Source organism: Topomyia yanbarensis, chromosome 2 (genome assembly GCF_030247195.1).
Source record: "Topomyia yanbarensis strain Yona2022 chromosome 2, ASM3024719v1, whole genome shotgun sequence".
Classification (NCBI taxonomy): domain Eukaryota; kingdom Metazoa; phylum Arthropoda; class Insecta; order Diptera; family Culicidae; genus Topomyia; species Topomyia yanbarensis.
The window spans coordinates 103,576,207-103,587,937 of NC_080671.1; positions in this window are offsets into that span (position 1 = coordinate 103,576,207).

Below are 11,731 nucleotides of genomic sequence, written 5' to 3' on the forward strand. Positions count from 1 at the left end.
TATCAAGAAGACTAGCAACTCTGTCCAGAATCTGGCGACAGTAACAGCAACGCTACTTGCGGGTAAAGGTAGTACTTTCTATAGTGATGCACAACATACATATACACTTTTATATTAAGCTTCCTACCTTCCTCCAATAGAGGCGCTGTAACCTCTGTCGCTTTTAGTTTGTATGTTGGAAGGAAAGAGATATAAGTCTTCTTAATGTGTAGTCTTCGACCTTAATTCGTGTTTCTTGACCCCACCGTTTTCAAGGAAAATAGTTTTGAAACGCCACATGCACTAGAAAAAAGTTGGGCATGAAAGGGTTAAAAAGACTTAATCTGCTCATCAGAATCGGACACTAACTTAGGAACAGGACATAGTCCTGTCAAATGATACGAATTTTCATTTTCAAATGCCAACTTTCATTTGGATCTACCGCAACCAAAATTCAAATCATAAGCTAAAGCCCCACTCCGAAAAATTTTCAAATATAAATATAAAAAACCTGCTTTAAACCACCTAGTGGTGCAATTGTGCTTTTCTCATTTATCCAAGCTATGATTCAATAGCTGGTTATGTTCAATATAATTGTGGAAATGTCTATTAAATTCTTATTATACTTAGCACGTATCTTACGACTACCACGAAAGTCGACACTGATTCTCTTTAAACAAAAAGTGTAATAATTAGAGTTGCTTACGCGCGTGGTCACTTATAGCGGTAAGCTTGAAGCTAGTTGGTACCGCCACACGGTACTATCATTGATTTTAGGCCTGAGTTTAGTCCGGACTAAGACGTTAGTACCCCTGCCATTCCAGAAATGGCTGCATCCTGAAGCCAAATAAAAACAGTGTAAAAGACCGCCATGTTCCTCTTGCATACTTCTCATTAATTTGAATCAACTTTTTGAGCTTTATGTCCAATATTATGGCCCATGTTGCACACAAACCATATGAGAGCAAGTAAGCAAGTTTTATCCCGTATGAAAAACAGGTATAATCGAGTTTTAAATGCTACTTTTTTAATATTCTTTATTGTCCTATCTATAAGGTGCTACACGCTCATTTCAAAACGCCACGTCGAAGAGTTATATTGCAGGTTAGCCGAAGTCGAATCATTTTGCAACGAACTGTAGAACGAAATTTTATAATTGGATGCAGAGATGCATTAAATAAAAATTGATTTCGTTTGTTGGTTTACTTATGGCTATCAAAATGAGTTAAGCTGTTTAATTTGACCACAATTTTTTATTTAGTTTAACAAGAGGAAAAGAAAAGAATATATAATCACAATTTGTACCATTTTCTAGTTATATTTTCTCACAAAGAACACAATAAGCAAGTGGAAGTTTACCTACATTTTTACTGCTTTCGAAAGAGCCCAAACTATGATTAAATAAAAGATTGTTAATAAAGCCAAGCCATGTAACCTAAGTAACAACTTTTAAATATGACGGCAAACAATCTGCTACAAATATTCTTATTTTGATCGTTATTTAAATACACCAAAGACCCGTTTTTATCAGCCCCTTTGGGGTATCTTTGGTTGACACATTACAGTCACATGTAGTTCTCCTTACAGGACATTCCATGTGAAGATTCCCTCTCGAGAGGAGTGGTTGTCTGGCTATATGGAAAGACAATAACAAACGCAAGTGGTCTGATACACTGACGGTGCGGGTGCTGGTGTCTACTGTCGTGAAATGAGATTGGAACAATCTCACTCACTAGGTGGATACTGTACTGTATTCCAAGCAGAAATCTTTGCGATTATGTGCGGGGTGCAAACGGCCCTTCAACTGAGTTTGTCCGGCAGAGTTATAAATTTCTGCTCCGATAGTCAGGCTGCAATCAAGGCCCTTAGCTCAGACAAATCCCGGTCCAAGCTAGTGATCGCGTGCCGAACCCAAATCGAAGAACTAAGCATTGTCAACTAGGGCATTGCAAAAAAAAATTTTTTTTGAATTCTCAAAGGCCCCCCCCCTCTCATTTTGTGACAAATGTCAAAGTAAGCTCAGATGCCAAATTTCACATCATTTGGACAATTTTAGACCCCCGCCCACTTCGCTTGAAATTTTTTGAAATTGGTGCTATGGGAAAATATGGAGGAAAAATACATTAAATGCTATAACTTTTGATGTAGCAATCAGAAAAATGAAATTTATACCTCTTTTGGAAGGAAATAATCTAAGTATTTGAATGGAGGTATATTTGTTTCTAGAAAAATACGGGAAAATAAGGTACTGTGTCATTTTGGCCCCAAAATCCCCTATTTTTAATGATTTTTCTGCTCCGTGATGCAAATCATACATATTTTGTAGTTTTTCTAATGTAAAAAAATCTCAGAAATCGAACGGAACCCTTTTGACCTTAGTCCGAATACGAGAAGTTGGGGTTAAATGGCCTTTTAACATTCATATTAAACTTCATCATTTTCTCGTGAATATATCTCTATTATTCTTCACTCAATTTTCATAAACTATACCTTGTTGAACGTGGAAAATCCTTAGGATTATAACAAAAATAGATTCGTTACCGGTAAAATTCAGGAACATCAAATTATCTGACATAGAGTGTCGATTTCACATTTTTATCATAAAATCGCACATATTAACTCCATTTAACAACAAAATTCTTATTTAATTTACTACTTTTAGTGTAAAATATGCTTAGGGATCACATGAGAAAAGTTTCATTCTTGGAAAAATAGGGGAAGTTGAGGTATTAGGACAAATAATGAAAAAATGAGATTTGTAGAGTAAATATCAAAAAGTTTGATGTTTCTGAATTTTACCTTTAACGTTTTTATTTTTGTTTTATTGCTCAGAATTTTACACGTTCAACAAGTTACATTTTATGAAAATTTATTGTAGAATAATAGAGATATATGCAAGAAAAAATGATAAAATTTAATATGACTGACAAAAAGCCCTATAACCCCAACTTTTCGTATTCAAACTAAGGTCAAAAGGGTTCCGTTCGATTTCTGAGATTTTTTCACATTAGAAAAACTACAAAATATGTATGATTTGCATCACGGAGCAGAAAAATCACTAAAAATAGGGGATTTTGGGGCCAAAATGACCCAGTACCCCACTTTCCCGTATTTTTCAAGAAACAAATATACCAAATTCATTCAAATACTTAGATTATTTCCTTTCAAAAGAGGTATAAATTGTAATTTTCTGATTGCTTCTTCAAAAGTTATAGCATTTAATGTATTTTTCCTCCATATTTTCCCATACTACCAATTTCAAAAAATTTCAAGCGAAGTGGGCGGGGGTCTAAAATTGTCCAAATGATGTGAAATTTGACATCTGAGCTTACTTTGACAGGGGGGGCCTTTGAGAATTCAAAAAAAAAAAAATTTTGCAATGCCCTATTGTCAACACTATCTACCTTGTCTGGGTGCCCGGCCATTGCGGTATTACTGGAAATGAATGGGCTGACGAATTGGCCAGGGCAGGTTCAGCGATTGACTTCGTTGGTCCTGAGCCCGCGCTGTAAATTTCGTCAAGTTGGATAAGGCAAAAAATACGGTCCTGGGCTTCGTCCGAGCACCGCAATTATTGGAGAAATCTACAAACGTGTCGCCAAACAAAAGCCTTTCTAGAACAACCATGCCCAGTGGTTTCGATAAATCTCTTACATGTTTCGAAGCTCCACTGCGGCATGCTGACCAGGGCTTTAACCGGCCACTGCAACTATCACATGGTAACTATTCAGCGCGCTGAGTCTGTTTCATGTGATCTTTGTGAATCCGACTACGGAACCTCATCTCATCTGATATGCAACTGTCCAGCGGTGGCGCAATTGCGATTTCGAGTCTTCAGCCGTCCTTATATAGACGAAACCATGTTTGGACGACTGAAACTCAGAGACATACTAAAGTTTCTTATCCAATGTGGTAAAGAGCTTTAGGCTTATTCGCAGGCAAGTTGAATGTTTAATGTTTAATAAATGAAGTTTTAAACCTTAGTCCGGCCATTACGCATGGTATCCACATCCGATGTCAACACTCCAATACAATTAATGCGGGTCCTACGAAGCACGCTCCGTTGCACCAACCGCTGACTTCAGCCGCAAATGCAATACATGTTCTGCATTTTTATACTGTTCAAACTAAAATGTTAATTACCATTCTTAAGACAGATGACTCAAACCAATGTATAAAAGGCACATACTGACTCATAACGAATGTCATATAATAAGTAAATTTTATAAAGTATGCCATTAATTAATGAGTACAGTGAAAGAAATATAGTGCATAGGGGAACATGGGGAGACTTGACCAGGTTTTCAGCTAAACCTGCATACATCTCTAAAAAAGCCTTCAATCCCTCAAAAGTCATTGTAATATAATAGGCAAAGTTATTGTGCGTGTTCATGACTTTTTGCAGAATTTTTAATTTAATTTTTCAAAAGTTATAAAAGTTTTTCTGCGATCGTTTTTTTTGGTCAAGTCTCCCCACTGCGGGGAGACTTGACCAAGGACTGGGGAGACTTGACCAAGAGAATTTTGAAAAATCATGACAAAACATAATTACATAAAACATAATGTAATTATTTTTTTCCATATTGTCATGATCCTTAGGTAGCAGTAAAAAATATAGAAGGGTTGCATTTCGTAAATTTCGATTTTTTTAAATGCATTTCTTTTCAAGGATCAACTGTATTGCTAACATTGCATGTTCCCACGTCAAGAAATCAGTCATATTATTGCTAACTTTGTTGACTAATACTAAAATATATAGACTGATGTTTGAGGTGGAATTTTTTTGTGGCGTGATTGACATTAACAGTAAATATCAAATCATAATAAATATCAGGAATTTTACATCTTTCTTCAGCTTATTGCCACTTGGTCAAGTCTCCCCATAAAATCTTGGTCAAGCCTCCCCAACATTAGCTATTGCGTTCAATGTCGTGCAAATTTTAGTAACAACTATTCCAATGTTCCGATTTGTGTAAAATCATTTCACCATTTCGTAAGGAATAAGCTAATATATGCACACCAAAAAATCTGAATTTTATCGTTGACGTAATTGCAAACATGACACAATTTAACAAACCGTAATTTACGAAATGACGGAACATTAGTGTGTTCCATTTAATTTTACAAGATATATATATATATATATATATATATATATATATATATATATATATATATATATATATATATATATATATATATATATATATATATATATATATATATATATATATATATATATATATATATATATATATATATATATATATATATATATATATATATATATATATATATATATATATATATATATATATATATATATATATATATATATATATATATATATATATATATATATATATATATATATATATATATATATATATATATATACTTTACATGCGCAATGACATAAAATTACACTTGCTACCATTCAGAAGAAACGCTCTATGTGGAGTAAAATTACATGATTTACGAAATTCATCGTCATGTAAAATTAAAATCAAATGTAAAATTAAGTCATTGTTGATGCTCGTATATGTCAGGGTCAGGAGACGTAAATTTACTCGATTTTTTCTAGGTGTGTGTGTGTACTTTAATAGTAATCAGTAGTCGAGTAGATATGTCTATACAAAGTTTGATAAAAAATACATCATTTAATGCACATTTATTAATCACGGAATATTTTCAATAAGAAAAGGATTCTCATTCCAAACTTTTAAAATTACCTTAAGGGATCGAAACAAGTATAAAACTATTTTTGAAAAAAATTTAAGAACCGAATAGAAGACGTCATAGCCAAAAATAGAATCTTGCGCTTGGTCAAGTCTCCCCATGTTCCCCTACAATTAATTATTATTAAAAGAAAAATGTGACTACACACCTAGAAAAAAATCGTGTAAATTTACGTCTCCCGACCATGACATATACGAGCTTCAAAAATGGTATAGTTTAACGTTTGATATAGATTTTACATGTCGTTGAATTTTGCGAGTCACGTAATTTTACTTCACATATGGCGTTTGCTTAAAATGTTAAAGAGTGTAATTTTATGGCTCTGCGCATGGAAAGTACATCTTCCACGTAAAATTAAACAGAACACTGTTATATTTCGTCATTTCGTCAATTACGGTTTGTTAGATTGTGGCAAGTTTGGAATTACGTCAACGATAAAATTCAGAAGTTTTTGGTGTGCACAGAAAAAAATATTTTGTAATTTTAAGTTTATTTTTATGCACATATTTGGAGCATGAGTATAAATGTAAAATTAAGTTGCACCACAAATACACACGACTTGTCGTGCTTTCTTCGACGAATTTTATTAGAATTTTACACGTGGATTAAAAATTACAGTTTCTTTAAACGGAAAACCAATGCACTTCAATGCTTTTTACTCGAAAACTGGTGTAAAATGAATGACATGTAATATTACATGAATGAAAGTGTAAAATTGTATGCTGTTTGATGCTCCAATTGATTTTAACGAAATTTTCAATCAAATTTTTTATTCAATCGTTGTATGTTTACATTCGTATTGATTTACATGTCGTTTAAATTTCATTATTTTTTGGTGTGTAGGGAAACGCTAGAACACCTTCTGATAGCAGTTAATAACTAGCTTCGAGTTGTACTTTATTATAAGTCATCAATTTCTTAATAATACTTAATATATTAAATTAACTTACATTATAAATGTTCTCTTCATATTTCCTACCAGAGCACTTCAATAATTAATTGTAGTACACCAAATTCTTTTTTTTGCACGGGGGATGCGTTCCGTGCAAAAAAAAACCGTGTAAAAATCCGTGTTATTTCGAGAAACCGAGTAAAAAAATCCGTGCTATTTGAGAAACCATGCAAAAAAAATCTGATTTTTTTATTAACAGCTATTTGGTTATGGTATTTAACAATGAATACTGTTGGACATTTTAAATGCACAAGGGGGCTGTCAATGTGCCCATTAGAAGTTTTTCAATTTTTGGAGGAGTTTTTTTTAGAAAAATGTAAGTTTTTTTATTCGTTAAAAGAAGTTATTGTTCGTTGAAAAGCAATAGTTAAAATGGAAATATGTTTCAACTATTTAGAGTTAGTCAACTTTCTGTAGATTACACGGCACAGTGGCGGGTCTTCAAACAAAAGTCGGACAAAACCTCAAATGTTACCAAAATTGGCTGAAAATCACAATTTAAGCTAATTTTGAGGTGCTGAGCTCATTTTTGATGTCAAAAGTCGTAAAATATTAAATGCATTTTTCCATACAGTGTCATTGAACCTTTCTTATAACTATGATTCCGTTTTCTTGATAGATTTTCCGTTACTGTTCGCCAATGTCAGCAATATCATAAAAAATGAATAACACTGCTTTAAATCCATTGTATAACGTGTTGGTTTACTGTAGATTGTCTAACTATTTTACACAAAACACCATGCGCATCCTTATCAGCAACAAAGCTTCAAAATCTCCTTAAAACTTTTTGCGCACCTAGGCGCAGAACGAGACCATGATATTCGAAAAGTAGAGGTTATTTCCCATAGAATGTATACTATGTGACCGTTCCGAAATGTTTCCGAAATTTTTACATTCTGTACATTAGTAAAAAAAGTATTTTTGATCTGACCACCTCAAAATTATTTAAACTAAAAAGTCATAGTTCCAAGCAAGTTTACCAAATGTATTTTATTCACTAACCAACTTCTTTCGTTCCTCTACACAATGAGACTAGTTGTGCTAAACTCGGACCAAAATCGAAAGAGCAACATGCATCATAATGTGATCCTGTCGTAAAGTTGCCGGGTGTGCCTGTACGTCGCTCGTGAAATATCGTAAAATTCGCCGTGTCAGCGTTGTTTCTAGTGAAGTTGAACTCTCTAAATGTCGTATTAAGTGCACTACAATTCGATTGATTAACCGGCTGACTGTAATTTTGCTGAAAGTAGTCGTTAAATTGTTATTTTCGTTACCCGCCATCGAAAGCTAAGAAACCTTTTCAAACTCATCACCAAAAGAACGAGCGTTGTGGCAAGAAGAAGCAAATAATACGATAGACAGTGCTAGCTGCTAGGAGACTGTAAAAATGAGCTGTAATAAGTGTGCCGGTTTGTTTGCTCCAGGAGAGATTATTGTCGTTTGCGAAGGTTTTTGTTTCGATCAGTACCATGCAGAATGCGTTGCACTAACCGTTCCGGAGGCACTAAGCTGCAATAAACATCGAAACATTTTTTAGATGTGTACTCCATGCGCAGATATAATGAGCGATGCTAGGCAATTCAGAGCGTTTGGCGATAAAAGGCAGGCTTTATCCGATGCTGATTCTTTTCTCCCCATCCGTGCTCCTTCTGTCGCTGTTCACACAGAATCGCAAACTGATGAAAATAGTTTAAACTACCACGACGAGTTAAGCAAACTGAAGCAACAAATTGCAGGCATACAAGAGTCTGTCGCCGAGATTTCTCGAGTCCGTCACGGTAGTACATCGGCCCTAGAAAACTCACCAGATCTGTCATCGACAAGAATACTGCAAGGCACCGGTACCGTATCGAGATTTGCGCACTCTTCAATGAGAAGAAATTCTGCATCATCAATTTGCTGGCTGTTTTTTACAAGAATTAAAAACACGGTGAGCGAGAATGAAATCGCCTGTATGGTAGCGGAGTCTTTAGGCAGCGATGCTGTCAGCGTCAAAAAGTTGGTACCCGAATGGAAGGATGCTGCATCAATGCCGTTCATCTCTTTCAAGGTGGGCGTCGACCTGAAACCAAAACGTAGAACATTGTCTCCAACTACTTGGCCTCGCGGAATTTGTTTTCGAGAATTCCATGAGCACTTCAACGTTTGGGAACCTTAAGGATTTGTTTGCGTTGTTTTTATTTAAATATTGCATTTGGTTAATGTTGCCAGTGTTGAATTAAGCGTTTGTTTGTTTATAATTGTATGATGTGTAATTAAATGTATGTATTGCTACTGTAACAATTTTAGGTTAAGAAATAGTCTGTGTGGTGCCTCGCACCAAAGATGGAACAATAAACTAAACTAATATGAAGTGAACAGAGCAATGGTGGTTTCGGAAATGAAAATCATTAAAAAATACGGACTTTGCTACGTTTAAACTCATGTTAAAAATCTTGTTCTTATCCAATGACCATAAAATTTTGAATATACATCATTCAATACATGAGAAATTTGGGAAAAATATCAATATTTCAAAAATAAATTTTTGAGGTTTTGGCCAGCCTCTAGCCACTGTGCACTGTCCTACAGTGATTTTGAACTTTTAAAATGAACTAGTATAGCAAATGCGATCCAAAATAATGCACACACGAAATTTTGAAGCAAAAAAACATTTTTTGGGACCTTCGCCACAACAAAATTAGCTACCTTGTCATTTTCGGTTTTGTAACATTTTTTTGAATGAAGAAAACTAGACCTTTCGAACAGTATGCTGTCATATACAGTTTGGTAAGAAACATTGTTCGATTCTGGGACAACAATATCAAGATTGTAATTTTTTGCGATTTTTTCATGTAAATGGTCTCATTAAAAGAATTTTCGTGAAAAGTTAAAAAAAAATCATTTTGACACAAAGACTCTCTTGCGCAATTGAAATGTCAGAAATTGTAAATTTTCATCGGCCTATTGATTGGCTTTTACTTAATGAAATACTCTTTCCTGAAAAGTGGCAGCATTTGCCATTTTGCAATTTTGACAGACCCCTTCTTTGCATTTAAAATTTCCAAAACTGCACCTTGATCAAAAATTATTTCCTGAAAAGCTGAAAAATTCGCTCTTTTACACTTAGCGAATCTAGTTTTTTTTAACGACTGCAACCTATGCCTTTGTGGATATCGGTCCGTCCCGCGAGGCAAACTTTGCAAAACCGTACGAAATGGCGACTATCTATCAATTAAACTTTTTTGGTTCAGTGTATTCCTACCGATTAGTTGTTTACATAAATCGCTCCAACTATTTTTACTTTTTGACGAGTTTTGTGAAGTTTTTATCGTTGTTTGTCGTGTTAATCGACTCAGTATTTTGTTTTTAGCATTGTTATTTTGCAGTGTGAAAGTGTCTCCTGTTTGCTTTTGTGTTGCGAAAAAATCAGCGAAGAACGTAACTGAGTGAACTTCTGTGACTTAACCACGAAAACATTCCACCGAACGCAGCGCCATCTATATTTCATTGTTCGCATTCTCAGATCGGCACGCATTATGGCAAGTGCATGCGATCACTGCGCGAAAACCGTCAAATCGGATGACGACTTTATTGAATGTATGGGTTTTTGCAAAAATGTGGTACATATGCAATGTGGGAAACAACTAAACAAGCCGTTTTTGAAAAAAACTTGCGGAAAACCCAAACTTATTTTAGATGTGCAATGAATGTGTCAAGCTGATGAAGTTTGCTCGCTTTCGCGACATCGTTTCTTCACTTGGATGTGTTATCGCTGCTATCGCTGGGAAAACGGATGACGTCTGTGCTGAACTAAAGGCCGAGTTATCCAAAAATAACCAGCAATTCTCGCGCCTGGCTAGAAAGGTTTCAACAGCTACTCCAGTCCGGCCAAACTCCGGTACCTCTCGACCACCTCAGAAACGTCGTCGCGAGGATGGCCCTGACCCGAGCAATGTTCTTCTTGGTGGTCGAAAGCTAGTCGATAATAGCAACATTGTTGCGGTTCCACCTCCCACGCCGTTGCTCTGGATGTATCTTTCCCGCTTTCATCCTAGCGTTAGCAAAGAGACTGTCGAAAAAATGTCATAAGAAGGACTAAATTGTAACGAGGAGATAAAGGTTATTCCGCTTGTTAAAAAAGGCATAGACGTCAGTACTTTGAACTTCACCCAAAGAACCGTGATGCAGCTCTTAATCATGACACATGGCCGCAAGGCATACTGTTCAGGGAATTCGAAGACAGCCGTACCCAGAACTCCAGAAGAAGCATGTACCTCTCTAATGCAACCCGGCCCATCAATGGTCCTGCAGAGGACTCCGCAACGATTGGCCATGCCACTATACCAAGCCACACCGCCCTTGTGAAGGAGTATCGATGCCGATCGCATACTGGGATGCAACGCAGTTGGTACTATGGAAGCCCTCGATCCCCCCGCTACAGTCGAGCCCTTGCCGCCAGCGTTCATCAGTCGTCCCGGTCCTGTGTGTGGGATGGGTGAAAGGGTCTTCCAACCTGCCGCAAATGGCAAGTATACATCTGTTCCGAACACTTCAAGCGCTGATGTATTCTTCGCTTCCAGTTTTTTGCCTTTTGCTCCGACATCTTGTTATCAGATGCCAACCATTTCTCTCGACGACGACGATAGTCGTATTTTGGGGCGCGACGCAGTTGATTCGGGATGCCTCGAATCCCTCACCACAGTCGACCAGGCGACCGTGAACCGTTCCGATACTGTTCGTGGGATTGACGAAAGGATCTTCCTACATGGCAACATGGCTTCGCTCTCTGCTGTACCTGATCCGTCCTCCAACAACATCGAGGTTTACTACCAGAATGTTGGTGGCTTAAATTCATCAACGGACAGCTATTTGCTCGCGACCACGGGTTGCTGTTACGACATTATCGCCTTGACCGAGACGTGGCTCGACAACCGTACTCTGTCTCGCCAGGTCTTTGGTTCAACATTCGATGTCTACCGCTGTGACCGCAATGCCCTCAACAGCCACAAGACATCAGGCGGTGGTGTGCTTATCGCCGTTCGCCGTGGTATAAAAGCCCGAGTGATCAACAATGACCAG